This window comes from Chelonoidis abingdonii, chromosome 3 (genome assembly GCF_003597395.2).
Source record: "Chelonoidis abingdonii isolate Lonesome George chromosome 3, CheloAbing_2.0, whole genome shotgun sequence".
Classification (NCBI taxonomy): domain Eukaryota; kingdom Metazoa; phylum Chordata; order Testudines; family Testudinidae; genus Chelonoidis; species Chelonoidis abingdonii.
This window is the reverse complement of record NC_133771.1, coordinates 196,882,634-196,897,097: the sequence shown is the minus strand read 5'-3', so window position 1 is coordinate 196,897,097 and position 14,464 is coordinate 196,882,634.

Below are 14,464 nucleotides of genomic sequence, written 5' to 3'. Positions count from 1 at the left end.
TCTTGGCAACAAGGGGCACACTGTTGACTCATATCCAGCTTCTTGTCCACTGTAACCCCTAGGTCCTTTTCTGCAGAACTGCTGCTAGCCATTCAGTCCCTAGTCTGTAGCAATGCATGGGATTCTTCTGTCCTAAGTGCAGGAATCTGCACTTGTCCTTGCTGAACCTCAGATTTCTTTTGGCCCAATACTCTAATTTGTCTAGGTCCCTCTGTATCCTATCCCTATCCTCCAGCATAATCTATCATTCCTCCCAGTTTACTGTCATCTGCAAACTTGCTGAGGGTGCTATCCACGCCATCCTCCAGATCATTAATGAAGATATCAAACAAAACCGGCCCCAGGACCGACTCTTGAGGTACTCCACTTGATACCAGCTGCCAACTAGACATGGAGACATTGATCACTACCCGTTGAGTCCGACAACCTAGCCAGCTTTCTATCCACCTTATAGTCCATTCATCCAGCCCATACTACTTTAACTTGCTGGCAAGAATACGGTGGGAGACCATATCAAAAGCTTTGCTGAAGTCAAGGAATAACACATCCACTGCTTTCCCCTCATCCACAGACCCAGTTATCTCCTCATAAAAGGCACTTTGGTTAGTTAGGCATGACTTGCCCTTGGTGAATCCATGCTGTCTGTTCCTGATCACTTTCCTCTCCTCTAAGTACTTCGGAATTGATTCCTTGAGGACCTGCTCCATGATTTTTCCAGGGACTGAGGTGAGGCTGACTGGCCTGTAGTTCTCTGGATCCTCCTTCTTCCCTTTTTTAAAGATGAGCACTACATTAGCCTTTTCCCAGTCATCTGGAACCTCTCCCATTCGCCATGAGTTTTTAAAGATAATGGCCAATGGCTCTGCAATCACCTCCACTAACTCCTTTAGCACCCTTGGATGCAGCCCATCTGGCCCTATGGACTTGTGCTCATCCAGCTTTTCTAAATAGTCCCGAACCACTTCTTTCTTCACAAAGGACTGGTCACCTCCTCCCCATGCTGTGCTGCCCAGTACATTAGCTTTTCCCACATCCTCTGTCACTAGGTTGCCTCCCTCATTCAGTAAGGGGCCCACACTTTCCTTGTCCGCCTTCTTGTTGCTATCATATCTGAAGAAACCTTTCTTGTTACTCTTAACATCTCTTGCTAGCTGCAACTTCAAGTGTGATTTGGCCTTCCTGATATCACTCTTGCATGCTTGAGCAATATTTTTATACTCCTCCATGGTCATTTGTCCAATCTTCCACTTCTTGTAAGCTTCTTTTAAGATCACTGTTAAGCCAAGCTGGTTGCCTGCCATATTTACTGTTCTTTCTACACATCAGGATGGTTTGTTCCTCAGTAAGGATTCTTTAAAATACAGCCGGATCTCCTGGACTCCTTTCCCCCTCATGTTATTCTCCCAGGGGATCCTGCCCATCAGTTCCCTGAGGGAGTCAAAGTCTGCTTTTCTGAAGTCCAGGGTCCGTATTTTGCTGCTCTCCTTTCTTCCTTGTGTCAGGATCCTGAACTTGACCATCTCATGGCCATTGCCTCCCAGGTTCCTATTCATGTATAAGCATCCCCAAATGGAGATGACAATAATACAAGAGTGCTGTGAGGACCAATTAGTTAATGACTGTACAGCACTTTGAAGTACTGAGTATTATTGTTACTACTATGCTCTCTCTCAGGGAGGATTTGTTATTTCTACAAGATTAACTGTAAAGCTAATAGAAAAGAATGCAGCCTCTGAAATTCTGGTGAGAATTATTGTGACGATGGTATTAGTGTAGTGTCATTCTGACAATTCACCATTTTAATTATTAGTTTCTAATTGTATACAAATATTTTAAAAACCTCTCACCTTCTTTCGAGTTGGTCACATTACTTCTTTAAATGCTTAGCTGACTTGTTCTACCATCATATTGTTGTTGTTCAGGTATATTCTAGCAGATAGCTCAGACTTTTAGATCACTGGAAAAACAAACACTTTTCATTGACGGAGGGATTTTTATTTATTTATTTCATTTTATACTTAGCTTGTCGTAGTTGCAAATCCTGATCCTAGGTCTGCCCTGAGTTACGCCTCATTGAAGTTAATGGAGGCTGCATGGTTAGGACAAAACTTGGCTCTTATTTTATTGCGTTAGTAAGCATAGGTGGGAAGGACCAACCTCAGCATAGTCCAAGGGTCCTCCTCCTCTCCATAGCAGTCATTCACAATGTGAAACAGCCTGAGGTAGTGGGAGTTTTGCATGTTGCATGTTCAGTCTGGGTCATATCTCCCAAAAGTGGCATCTCAACATCTTTTCCCTCACTAATATGCCAGAAAATCAACAATGCCTTGTGGTTGCTTTCCCTAGGCCTCATCCTACTCCCACTGCAGTTCGTGACAAAGCTCCAGCTGACTTCAGTGGGAGTAGAAGCAGGCCTTCCTTGACTGGCATGTCTCTGCATTAACTAATAACTGAAAAGTGACAAGATTCAGTGCAAGCCACACTCTCCCTTCTGCATGCATTAGTGTCATGCCACTCCCAGCTTCGGCCTGCCTGAGCACAGCCCAGGTCAGCAACTCTGAGAATTCCTGCACCATTGAACTGGGCCCATGATTGCAAGGCCCAGAATTTACTGTGGAACTGTGCCCCCCGCACCCACCTCAAACTGCTCTCCCTTGCCAGGTAAGTGGGTTCAATCCTGCTGAAAGAAGGGGATGAGATCCAGAAATGAGTCCTTCAATAGGGTGGAAAGTGGAATGTGTATTTCCCAACTCCAGGGGGCTCATGTTGTTATCACCACTGAGCTCAGTTGCCATCATTACACTAGCATTTCTCTCACCTGCTCCTGAGGAGGTGGGGGCAGGGCCATTATGACCCAGAGATCCTTTGTGGCTCATGTGTGGCAACATTCTCTGAAATGGGCCCTGGCACTGAGCTTGCTCACTACCCTTTGCATCCTATGGAAGACGTCTGCTGAGTTTTGGACCGGCACAATAAGACACAATCAAATCTTTCCATAAATTCTCATGTATTTAGTATCTCCAATGAAAGCTTTTGCTGCAAAACCTCCTGGGAAGTGCGGAAGTTCATAGGAGCCTCTCTCCTGCACTCTTTACTAAACAATGAAATATGTCTTTACAGTGCAACAGAATTCTTGGTTGAGGCATAACAAGTTTTACAGGTGAATGGGAAAAAATGTATGGACTGATGTTTCAGCTCCCTTTGTCTTTGGAGTCTGACGTGCAAACTCTGAGGAAGGGAAATCAATCTAATCCATCAGCATTTCTAAAGCACCTATTGCTGTTGTGTCTCACTGCTGGAGGTTGGTTATAAAAAAGCACTGAGTATTGTGAGCTGTTGTATGTGCTCTAGTTGTTTCCTTCTTGTCATGGTCTTTTTGGCAAAGAGGCAGGACTTACACCAGGGCGGGGGAGCTGATACAGGCCAATGTGAGTGTCATTCTATTGTTTTTGGAAGGGTGTTCTAGACTGCAGAGAAGGTTCTACCTCCTGCCACCTCTAGTTTGTATTGTGGCTATGTTAGTTGTAGCAGGCTGGAAGAACACAGTTGCAATGGTGGGTTGCTAAATTGTTAATCCTGCCAATTTTTCCCATGCACTTCTAAAATTTGCTAAAGAGCAGGCACAGTTTGGAGAGTGTGGACCCCACTCCAGCTGTATAGTCAATGCTTTTCTTTAAGGGTGGTAGAGTGGGGTGGGGGAATTTTGAGTAACAGTTCAATATCAATCAGCTGGTCAATTAGAGACAGCAAGCAGGCCAAGGAGCAAATTGGTAAGAAATAAGATGCTAGCTGTAGACAAGTGGACTCACCCCTGCGGCACCTTGTGCTGGTGACTCCTGGGAATTAGCTCATTCCAGCTCCAGAGCACCCTCTGCAGGCTGGTGATCTGCCTGTCCTCTGGCCCCCCATATCCCTCCCTGGACCCGGTACCTTTTTACACGGGGTGCTGCCCCCCTGGCAGTAACCCCTCAGTCTTAGGGTCTCCCCTCCCCAGGGAACTCCCACCCACTATTCCCACCTTGCCTCAGTATATGGCTACTGCCAGTCATTGTCTAGCCCTCACACCTGGGGCAGACTGCAGTATCGGCCTACTCATCACTAGCAAGAAGGGTTTGGACCTCCTGCCTTGGCCTGTCCCTGGGCTGCCCTCTGCAACTTCCAGTACCTGTTAGCCCAATGCTAGGCCACAGCCTGGGGCTTTCCAGGCTAAAGCTCCCCAGCCTGTCCCCAGCCCTGCTCCCCTCAGGTACTTTGTCTCTAGCTCCCTGCAGCCAAGTCCATCTCCCTCTACAAACAAAGAGAGACTCCTGAGCACCTGGCTCCCAGCCTCTTTATACAGCCCAGCTGTGACTTGATTGGGAAGTGTCTGCAGCTGGGCCACGCCCCAGGCAGCTCAGTTTAGGAGCTCCCAGCCACAACCTTCCCCCACGGCTGTTTTAAGCCTTTCAGGGCAGGAGCAGGGTAAGCACTCTGCTACACTAGCACATTAGCAATAACATTAGAAGTAGCAGTCAGGAATAGTGTGGTGAGCTAATGATGGCTGTGTCAGACAGGATGTCGAATAGTGAGTTTAGAAGGCACTGATAGCACAAAGGAGGCCTGGAGGAAAGGAGGAGAAAAGACAGAGAGGCCTATCCTGCAAGGTACTCTGCATCTTCAACTCCCACTGAAGTTGGGACTAGAGGGCGTTTAGTGCCTCACAGGATCCAGCTCAGAGAGAGTCTGAGAGGAGACAGATTTCAGAGAAAAGGGGAGAGAACTGGCAGCTGAGAGAGCCTAAAAGAGGTCCTGACAGGAGAAGCCTCAGGTCAAGGAGTACTGCCAAAGGGTTCAACCCTGCGAGATCTGTCCATCCCAGATGCAGAGCATCTGAAAGTGTTTTACATTTTAGTCTTCCATGCTGCCAGATATAAAAGTATCAGCTTTGAAAGACATGTTTTAATTGCATTCTGAATAATTTCTAGACCTGCCTTGTTCTGTTTGACTTGCTGCCAGGCTCATACATAAACTGCCTCCTCAAAGCCTGAGAACATTAGCTCTCAAGGTTTTTGTCATTCACCTGACAAGCTTGCTCTTCATAGCGAACCTGTGTGCATCTCTAATGCTGGTCTTGAAGACTGAACTTGAAGAAAACATTAAGGGGTCCAGCTTCTCATTGACTTGCGTTGAATTTCAATCAGTGACTTGCATTAATGCTAATGGAGGAAAATTGGAACCCAATGTGGAGCCAGCTGGAAATGTGAAGTTTTGCATGAATGGGAAAGCTCCAACTGAGCTGCTGAAATGAAACATTGTGTTCAGAACTAACTCACACCATCAGAAATCACGATCACATTCGGAACAGGGTTGTTATTTTGAGAGGGAGGCGTTAGTGGAACTTGGGACTGACTGCACCAGTGACAGATATAACTGGAAATGGTAAAGGAAGAGAGAAGAGCAGTGGGGTTATGGATTATGCACTTTTAAATTATTCTTTTCATTCCAAACCAGCGAAATGACTAAAACACAAGCAAAAGTCCCCAAAGAGCAACTAGTTTTCGTTTCCAGAATATCTCCATGTCTCTGCTGAAGACATGAGGAGCCCCATTTCCACTCTTCCATATTTAGGGACTATTTGCCATAAAAGGAAAAGAGTAGAGCGTGTGTGTGCGGGGGGATATGCTAAATGCCATATGGCAGAAGACATGGATACAAGAGTGGGAGAAGATCATGAAGGAGGTGGTCAGAGGTGCAGCTTGAGCTGAGCACAGAGGGGAGGGGGATGTTTCCTTGCTAGCCATCTGCTTGTGCTAGATGCACTCCTCTAGACTGTGATTGTAGATATATTCCTGAGCAAGAGGTGGTGTGAGAGCTGCATCAACCCAGTCGTAGCCCCAGGAGATGTTATGACTCAAAGAAACTCTTCTGAGCCACAATTCCGTCCCTGCTTGTTCCTGGTGCTTAGTGATTTGCTGCTGGCCTATTTGTACAGCCAGTTCTGATGCCCCTCCCTGGCTCCCGACGAACACAACTGTGTTGGTCAGTGTTTGGGAGGGTGGAACCAAGACTATCCGCTCCCCAACTGCTATCCTTGGGGTGGGGAAAATAAGTGGGCTCACAGCCCCACTTTCTCCTGAATGCCTGGACCCAACGTCTGAGTGACTCACCAATGGTTAAAAGGGGAGTTCTTATTAAAATAGTTAAAAGGGGAGCTCTTATTTCTGTGCACAGGCATGTCATCCAAACCAGAATCTAGCCCTTAATGAGCAATTAGGTTTATTCTCTTCTTGATTTGCAGAAGATGAGGGTGAGCAGCAGGAGAGAAGTTTCAGTGTATGTCAGGGGCAAGCAAAAAGCAGAGAACTAGAAGTCAAAAGAAGAATGAGGCATTGTAGCAATATGGGGCAGAGGAGGGGTAGCTTGTGTCATTAGGGTGAAGTAGAGAGGCAGGAGTAACTGAAGAGGTGTGTGGAAGGTTGGGAGAGGAATGCAAGAGGGAGTCCTGCTGTCCGACAGGAGCTGAGGCAACTGCCAGCTGGTGGAGGAGGTGGGAGTGGGTGAGTTGGAGGAGCTTTGTGTACCAGCAAGCGGGAAGAAGCAACATGTTGGTCAGTGGGTGCGGGGATGGTGGAAGGAAGGAGAGATTGGTGGGGGAAGAGCAGAGAGCCACTTAGAAGAGGGAGCTGCTCTTCACTCAGCTGATATAGTCAAGTGGTTACAGAGCTCTGGAGTACTACAAATCCATTGATCTTGAAGCAGTTCCAGTTGAAACAGTGTTAGTCTTAAAATATACAGAGTCGCAAGAAAGGGCATGGCCCGGTCTGGCTCAGGGTGTGAGCTGAGCTGACTGAAACAATTCAACAATTTTTTTTTCTGTCTGAAACGTCCGTTTTGTTGAGACAGAAATGTTATGCAGAAACAGACTGAGTTTTACTAAATTTTCATCAGAAGGGTTCTCAAGTTCAAGATGGAATTTCTGGTGTGTGTGAGAGAGAATCAAACCAGAATAGCCAATAGGCGGGTGTTTAGTACACTCACCTGTGATATGGGACAAGTAGGGTTAAAATCCTGCTCTGCTTGGTTCAGAGCTGTCTCTTTTTCCACCCAATGAATATTTGTTTATACAAAGTGCAACAGCTCCAGCTGGAGAGATTGAAAGAGATGGAAGCTGACTCTAGAGTCCACTGGTTGGGTACTCAGCTGGGAGTCCCTGCTCTGCCTGAATGAGAATTAAAGGCTTGAACCTGGCTCTCCCATGTCCCACCTGGCTATGCTGGGGTGGTAATTGCTTTCTCTCATTGTTTGGTGAAAAATTTCAAAAATTTGAAATTTGTTTTCATTCTCTATCATGACAACATCTTGTTGTCATTGTCAATCTCTCCTTGGCATCACAATGTGGAATGAGAACAAATGTAGAAATCTCAGCATTTTTCATGAGGTAGAATTCTTATTTTCTGGCAGCCCTGTGTGTGAGTGGCAGAGACCTCATGGTGAATTGTTTCCTTCCTTTGCAGACATGGTGCAGGAAGGGATGAAAGAGCCAGGGGAGGAGTTTCAGATCTTCTGCTGTGTGCAAGACCCCCCCAAAAAAGCAGGGCCTTAAGCAATCACTTGCTTTTCTTGTGCTTAACACCAGCCATGTCCAGAGCATCATTAAGTGGCAAACCAAAAAGAAGGGCAAAAAGGTCCCATTTCCCAATGTTTATTCCTCTTCCCTGGTTAAATTCCAGTTGGGAAATTATATTTTGCCTGCTTGACTTCTTGGGATCATCTCACTTCAGTTGCTCATGCAGGGGTAGTAGGCAGCGAGGTAGTTACATAACTGTCATATCCCAACTGAACTCCAGTTTCATTTCAGCATTGGGTGCCATGTTTCCTGCACATACGAGGCCTGATTCCAACCTCACTTACATACACTGGGGTCGCTCCACTGACTTTAATGGGAGTTACTTCTGATTCTTACCAGCATAAATAATAACAAATTCAGACTCATTAAAAGGTTTGGGGATCCTACTAGGTAAGTGCATCAGAGTAGTTAGACATGAAGAAGATCCATTAGAAAACCTTGACAATTCCAGGCACAATAATTTATTATTATGCCATTAACTAATGTTATGTAAAATCCAGGAGATGGGAGGAAATTTAAAGGGAAGCTTGATACCTCCTTTTAAACTCATCTTGGGGCAGAAGATATGACACGCAACATACATAATATGCACAACCCCTTTTCATCCAAACTACAGCCCCTTGTCTTTTCTATAGATTATGTATTGTTCAGGGCTGGGTAAAGTCTTACTCTGTGTAAGTGTTTGGCGCTATGTAAGATGCCAGTCCTGAAAACATTTATACACATGCTTAACTTTATGCATGTGGACATCCTACTCACATCTGTAGGATCAGAGTCTAAATTGTTAATACTAATTAACAATTATTTAATTAATTATTCCCACTAGGCACTAATGCTCATCTCCTGTTGATAGCTGGACACCCAACAGCATGAGTTAAGAGCACATCATCAGCTTTAAATAGAACTATCCTTTTCTTTCTGTGGCTGGTGTTGAATGCTATTATATTTATTTATTGATTGATTTGCCAACAAAATTCCTCCCCCCCCCCCATTTGAAAACAATAGTATTCTTTTCAAATTTGTGTTTGTAAATTGTATGTGATTTTGGTGCTTGTCAAGGAGAGTGATTAATAGTGTGGGCAAGAGCCAAGCCTAGTGAGAGCAGGCACTGCACGAAGCTTTCCCACACAGCTCTGTGCCAATACCCTTCAGTTTTGACCTGTAATACCCAGCTATCCCAGGCCTGAGCCTCTCTTGAGCAAAGACTGCTAATTGTACTGAAGTGTATGCTGGTTTTGTGATCTGGACAAATGTCCACTGGGGACTCCGCAGAGATCACATTGCTGCTATTTTCAGCTCCTATTAATTTATAAAGGACCAAATAGATTTTTGATAATTAAAATAAACCATAATTTGCTCCTGGGTTGACGTTTTCTCTGCCAAGAATCTGCTGAGGTATGAATCCCTGAATAGAGGGCTTTTTAATGGGAGCAAGTTACAGGCTCTATGGAGAGAAATAGCCTCACTCCAGTTATCTAGTTATGTAAATCTTAACTATTTAGATATTGGAGTTTATTATTAGCCCCTGTAGTGAGGGGGCCTGGTTCCCAGGTGCCCCGGAGGATGAAGAGCCCAGCGGGAGGCAGGACTGGGCGGAGCTACTGAGCTCTAAGCCCGCCCCACAAAGGGTCAAGCGCCGACCCGGAAGTATAAAGGCGGGTCCTCCGAGCTCAGTAAGGCCCAGCGGTCAGAAAGGCCGGATGTCTGTGACCGAGCTCCCGCTGGGGAGGCAGCAGAAGGCAGTGGCCGGCCTAGCCTACCCCTCGCTCATTATCCCAGGGAGGCCTGGCCGAGCCTACCCCACGCTCGCTACCCGGAGGAGGCCTGGCCGAGCCTACCCTGCCCTCGCTACCCGGAGGAGGACTGGCCGAGTCTGCCCCGCTCCAGCTACACAAAGGAGGAACCAAACCTGCCCCGCGCTCGCTACCCCGAGGAGGAGCTGAGCCTACCTTTCGCCACCTATCCCGAGGACCCGCTGAACCCGCCCGTGGACACTCACCCTGAGGAGTTGACCCCTCGGCTGACACCACGATGACTCAGGTACTCGAGGAGGGGGAGAGTGGAAGTGGCCCGGGGGTAGCCAACCCCAGTCTGGCTGCAACACTGCCAGAGCCAATGTCAGTGCGTTGCGGCCAGGATCCCCACTGACCTAGCAGCAGACTGCCTGCCACTGTTAGGGCCCTGGGCTGGGATGCAGTGGAGTGGGAGGGCCTGCGTCCCCCCCTGCCATCTAACATCTGGGTGGCAGACTCCCCTTCTCCCTAGGCCTGAGGAGGCCAAAGCCTAGAACTGCTTGCTCAGCCCCTGCCGGAGGTTCTGAGCCTGGCACCAGTGATTGTTGCCCCGCCCTGATCCCAGGGCCTGGGCTTTGAGGACTGAACTGCTTGCTCGGTGTAGTGAGGCGGCCTGGTTCCCAGGCGCCCCGGAGGATGAAGACTCCCCCTCTCCCGACAGCGGACCCCTTTATACCCCTTAATATTACTTTACTTTTACCTGTGATTTCAGTGATATTTTTCTGCTAACTAGTATAATGCCTCCCTCCCCTATCTCATTCAGCTGCAGATTTTCAGAAGCTTCAGAATAAATTACTAACATTGGCCTAATTGTCCTTGCAATTTTTCTGTCTTCTTTCTCAAAAATTGAGCATGTCCGGGTCTTTTAATGATTGTAACCTCATATTTGTGTGTGTGTGTGTGTGTGTGTGTCACTTAAGCACATGTTTTTGTCTCATTAAAACATGGTTTGCTGAACAGGGAAGGATATTGTGCACATACTTAAATGCTTTGCCGAACTGATGCACGAATCCTTCCACATTCAGTTCTGTGTTGGCCTTGCTGTCCTTCTGTCTAAGACCACACCAGTGCTATGAATGAAAAGATCAACATGAGGTTCTGTCTTCATGCCAGGGGCTGAGCACACTGACTTGGGTGATCCTGTGATGACTTGGACCCTTTTATTGGGTAGGTGGAGGTGTCTCCAAAATGTCTAGTGAGGTGGATACTTGATGGCACCCTCTGTGACTATGGTACAAGGGTGTTTTTAATGCCATCTCTGGATATATTCCTTCCCCTTAGAATATAGTACCTGCTGGAATGCTGCTACTGGGCCACAAACACTGATTTGCTTGCCTTGGAATTTCAACCAGGATGCAAAATATTTTGACGTTGAAGTTTTTGGGGGTGATCATGTCACCTCACTTCTTTAGCTCCCTCAGCAGCTTGAATACTGTGGAGGCAGCAAGGTTAGCTACATCTGCTTTAGCTACCTTCTCTGGCAGAGACACTGTTTGTGTATAGTGGGAGCTGCTTCCAGAAGAATGGGTTGGTGGTAGAGATTTCATAGGGTGGGCAGTAAACTGGAAAATGAAGCGATACTGGAGGCCCTTAAACGGCAAAAGAGCAGTGCTAAAGCTGAGGCCGTTGTACCTTAGATTGGCAATCTGTGATATATAGAGTTTTAGTCATGCCATGTTTAAGGACTCAGGAAGATGCCCCAATCTTGTCCTAGTGTAGCATCAGGCAAGTGAAAGCAGTTTCACAGTTCACAGTGGTGCTATCATGCGCTTTTTAGGACTCCACTATATCTCAAATGCAGAAGTAATTTTAAGAGTTTGTATATGGTTTTAATGAACATGCAGCATGCTTACTAAAAGTAAAATACCTTGCTCTAAGCAGAGGTCATTCAAGGCTCAATAGCATAACTCTACTGAAACATCTAAAATATATGACAGGAGGACTGGTCCTGAAAGGAATCAGAAAGCCTACTCTACAGATATGCACAAATCCCACCACACTAGGGGAAAAAGAACACCAAGCACAGACAGGAATTCAAGCAATTAATCCTTTACTTAAAGAATAATAAGCAGCCAGATTTTACACACTGAAAGTGGGAGCAAGGTAAAAGGGGTTAAAAACTAAAAAGCAAGGACAGCAGACACCAATTAACACAATGCTAATTGACAATTTCCCCAAGCCTCAATGAAACATGCCAGACCTATTTCCCCGATTACTAATTAAATCAAACCGCACACACAATACTAATTTCCCCAACTTAGGGAGCTCAGTAGACAAATAAAATGTGAAACTAACTTAAACGTGTCATCAAAGTACAGGGAAAAATAATGAATTAAATTTTAAAGAGAATAAACTTTTGCACTGGATGAATAAGCTAAACTTCTGGCTTGTTAAAGCAAAGCTTGAGACCTCAGCAGTCTGGTACCATTCCCAATTACACACAGGCAGGTCATAATCACAAACTAATACACAACAGTCTCCTATAATGCATGTTCTCTCCCTCTGGGGGAGCAACCACCACCCATCAAGGAAGTGATGTATAAATTATGCTGTTTAAAAATTATAAAACACCATCTTAATTGCAATGAAAAACAAAGAAAGAACTTTTCTCTGTAACAGTCCCCATAGTCATTCAGCCAGTGTCTGGCTCTGTGAAAAATAGAAGGCAGCCCCTTAATCACACAGCTCTGAGCAGAGGCAGTCCATACTGGCTGGCTCTCAGATTTCTCACAGCCTCCCCCATGCCCTCCCCTCTTTCACTAACCCTCTGGCCTTCTTTCTTCCTCTTCTCCTAGAGGTGTATACTTCAGCCCTTTTATCACAGTTCCAACTGTGCTCCATTCAAGAGCTGTCATAACCCTTTTGGGTAGCCAAGCAATGGAAGCCAGAGTCTAATCTGAGGAATGCTGGTGTAAACAGAGTTACTCTGGATTTATACCAATATAACTGAGATCAGAATCTAGAACACAAGGCATCATCCCGACTGAAACCTAGGGCTTTAACCCGCCACAACACCCCTGATTAACACGATGCACACTGTCGGATGTGAGAAATTAACAACCAAGAACATTTTCCTGAAAAACAGTCAGGAAAAGGATGCTTTATTTTACATTCAATAAAATAGAGAGAAAAACCAGACAACCAGCATTGTTTAGACAAACTGTGAGCCCAATGATTCTATTTCTGGCAAGAAATGGGGGGAAGGGAGAAAATGTGAACGCAGCAAAATATTTTACACTTTATACTATGCCCTCTTCTAAGCTGAGGCTCACTGATACAATTAGAAACAGGTATGCAGCTCTGCATTAAAAACTTTCAAGGCTTACTATTTGACTGACACTGAAGATGCATTATCGCGAAGGATGCTGCTTATCTGTCCTTGTTCTCACTCAGGACAAAGGCAGGCCTGGGAAGTTCAGTTGCAGGCTGATCAAGGCAACTCTGTAAAAGAGGAGGACAGCTCAAAGTCTTTTAGTTCATTGTGATTTATCATAATGACTGACCCCTCCCCCAATATGAAAGAAGAATGAAATAGCAATGGGATAGGTTAATGCTGATAATTAAAGAGAGTTTAAGACTAAGTGTGAGACTGAACTATGCGTGTGGGTAGCTGGAATGGTTGTTTGATGTGAAAGTCAAAGAGTGAATTATTCAAAGAGAGTGATTTTCAAATGATGATTTTAGATTTTACATAACTGATTTTGATTTATTATAGCAGCATCCAGTAGACTACTGTAGCTACAAGGGACTATCAGCATTTCCATTATATACCCCTCTTTTCCAGCGATACGTATTTGGCCATAAAAACTCCCTTTAGACCCAACTTTAAGATGAACAGAATCAGCATAAGCACTGTGTGTCCAACTGTCCCTACAAAAGCTCATGCAGTTTGGATTGGCTCTTTGGATTCTGCTGGGGATGAGTGTTAAAGAAAGATGAGAAATGTAGCCATCACTTGTTGGTGCTCATATGTAAATAAAAAAATGGTTTTAATTTCAAACAAAATAATTTTACAAGAAATTAATCTATCGTGGTCTTTAGGGTAAATATATTTCTGGATACATTAAACTACTTCCGAACGAACTGCCAGATTTTCACTTGCTTGTTGTGATGTTAGCTTGTATGTGAGCTTCTTGGCAATTCACTGGATTGTATATGAAAGTATCCTAAGAACCTTGTAGCATTCTTTCTTTGTTAGCAATCTTTCCAAGTCTTTTCTGTGAATGATTTCACTGAGTTCATATGATTATTTTTATCATTTACAAAGCCTGTTTTTCCTCATAGATTTGTTACACAGAAGCACAGAAGCCATTATACATGGTCAAATGAAGAAACACAGGTGTCCCTTGAAAGCAGGGTGAATGAGGACTTCAAATCAATGTAATCATATACTCCATAATGCAATGTTGCAAGCATAACTAGAGTAAAGGGTAAAGACTAAGGGCCAAATTAAGTTACACTAGGGTGAATCTGGAACATCTACACTGATAGAGGGTCTGCTCCAAAGCCCATTGTAGTCAATGAGTGTCTTTCCGTTGACCTTAATGGGCTTTGGATGAGGCCTATAATTCCTCTGACTTCCAGGATATTGGTTTGAATCCATATCAGGTCTTTCATGAACACTGCTACAACCTGATAAACGTTGAGAGGTGTATATTCTGTATGGGAGATGAATTAATAGTCTCCACGCTGTGTAGGTTAGTGTCCACTGCCCTGTGCACATAAACAATTTCATATTTGGTACCAGTTGGTGTCTTTGTTGGCACTCTCATTAAAAAGGCCAAAACCTGAATGATAACTGCAACAGAATGGTCCATCCAGAAGAGAGTGGAGGTGGGAGAAATTTGCACTGATGCTGCCTGTGCTGTGGTGAAAGATGTCAGTTGAGCGGAATGGGGGAAAAGGAAGAGGATTAAGTTGGAGAGAAGCTATGTATTCGGGAAGGGAGACCCTCTCTAGGACCACGTCTACACTACGCAATAATATCGAATTAGCTAAAATCGGTTTCATAAAACTGATATTATAAATTCAATTTCATGCAGCCACACTAGGCACAGTAATTCGG